General features: G+C 38.9%; 1 long non-coding RNA gene across 1 annotated transcript in view; it reads left to right on the top strand.

Moving 5' to 3' along the window:
* The window catches only part of LOC115029082, a 21,410-nt gene extending 19,670 nt beyond the window's left edge, over window positions 1-1,740 (top strand). Inside the window, exons 3-4 of the long non-coding RNA XR_003834654.1 lie at window positions 1,109-1,309; window positions 1,701-1,740. This is a non-coding gene — a long non-coding RNA (uncharacterized LOC115029082). The remainder of the gene's footprint in view (window positions 1-1,108; window positions 1,310-1,700) is intronic.
* Window positions 1,741-2,175: the final 435 nt, after the last annotated feature.

The raw sequence follows: 2,175 nt of genomic DNA on the forward strand, positions 1-2,175 counted from the left end.
ATAGGTGGAACAACAATATGAACTAACCAGTACCCCCCAGAGCTTGTGTCTCTAGCTGCATATGTATCAGAAGATGACCTAGTCGGCCATCAGTGGAAAGAGAGGTCCATTGGTCTTGCAAACTTTATATGCCTTAGTACAGGGGAACGCCAGGGCCAAGAAGTGGGAGTGTGTGTGTGTGTGGGGGGGAGTGGAGTGGGGGGGAGGGTTTGGGGGACATATGGGGTAGCATTGGAAATGTAAATGAAGAAAATATCTAATTAGTAAAAAACATAAAAAAATGGAAAAGATGTAATGTTACAGCACATCTGGATTACATATATTTTGCTATACTTAGCAGAAAAATAATTATTTTTCAATAATGATTACAATTTTATATATCTTTCTTAAGAGATGGAATGCTAGGTTAGAGAGTATAGAACAGTGATTAGAGGACCAGAACCTACAACAACATCAAAACTGGTAATTCCAGATGAAAAGGATTCACAAAGACTTAAAGAGATTACAGAATCATAGCCCATATTGATGCTAGATAAATAAGCTTCAGTTATAAACCAGCCTCATCAGACTGGATATTATATTTACATTGTCAAGGATCAACTACTAAATTAAGGTCTATATGCTGAGTTAAAAATACAAATCCTATTCAATAAAGTCACCTTAGAGCAACATCATACAATAGATGATACGTTTCATTTTATAAAGTTTGGAGAATTAAAGTATATATATGTGTTGATACACCATGTTATTGATACACATTGAGAATTGGACTTTTGCCTTAAATTCTAAAAATAGTGAATCTGAGAGTGCACATTTAGTAGAGACGATGCCTTTCTTAAAGATGCTTCTACAGACTGAAGCTGATGATGCTTCATCATATGTATTCATTAGAATACAAGAATGTTTTAGACATTATGGTTAAAAACCTGTTACAGATATGACTTACAGTCCTCCAGATCAGGCAACTATGGAAAGATCTAGCAGGACTTTTGAGGAAGAAATTGCTGAACTAACGCAAACTGTTTATATTAAGGATGTTCTGACCTCAAAATGCAGGTCAGGAAGTATATTGCATTGGGGAAGGGATTTTTTCCATTTGTCCCAACAGGAAAAGAAAAGCTATGTTTTCCATCTAAACTGATAAAAGTCAGATATGAGAGTGGAAGACCCCCTCAAGATCATAGCTGCAGACAGAAGGAAGGAAATCAGGAACGGTGAAGTGGAAACTTCTGGCTTCCTTAGAAAGCCCATTATGTCAAATGATCTTGTGCTGGGACACATGAAAGGATGCATTATATTTAGAAAGAATGTGAGTATGATCCTCTAGACAGTGGAAGTTTAAGCATTGGTTTGCTTTACTCCACCTTGCTAGTCTTCACTGACAACATGCATGTGTTGATTCACCTTACATTGCATTGCTGAGCTCTGCTCACAGTTACTTCATAGAGAGAAACACTTGTGAGGTTTCTGTGGCTTCTTGCTGTTTCCGCAGACTTGGGTGGGTTGATGAGCCTCGGGGTTTCTTCTGGATTGAACTGCCGATGCATGTATGGTATCTGCCGAGTAGACTGGGCTGCAGTTGCTGATTCATGTTTGGTGTTTGCTAGTGGACTGGACTGAGAACAACAAGCAGTTTACTACATAAACATGTTTACAACTCCTATTTGAGGTATTTTACCAAGTAATTCTTAAAATTACAGAAGCAAGGAGAACTCAAAGTTCAAGGCCAGCCTGGGACAGAGCAAGTTCCGAGTAAAGAACAGATTCGGTCCAGGCATGGTGGTGCACACCTTTAATCTGGACCACACCTTCTGCTGGAGGCCTACATAAGGACAATGGAAGAAGGAAGACTCACTCTTCTTTGCCTGCTTGCACTTACTTGCCAGCATATCTATTGGAACCTACTTCATTAGGATTCCAGCTTATACAGACCAGCTAAAGCACCTAGCCTCGTGGGATTGAGCAACTATTAGATTCTTGGACTTCCCATTCACAACTGTCCATTGTTGGGTTAGTTGGACTGTAGACTGTAAGTCATTTTAATAATTTCCTTTAATATGTGTTGAGGCCTGCTCTATTTAACATAATTGTAGCCACTTGGTATTTGGCCTCCATTTTGCTCATAAGGTGAAATTAAATTCAGGTTGTCAGACTTCACTTCCTTGAAGTAATTAT

The sequence above is a fragment of the Mus caroli genome, chromosome 13, assembly GCF_900094665.2.
Source record: "Mus caroli chromosome 13, CAROLI_EIJ_v1.1, whole genome shotgun sequence".
Taxonomy (NCBI): domain Eukaryota; kingdom Metazoa; phylum Chordata; class Mammalia; order Rodentia; family Muridae; genus Mus; species Mus caroli.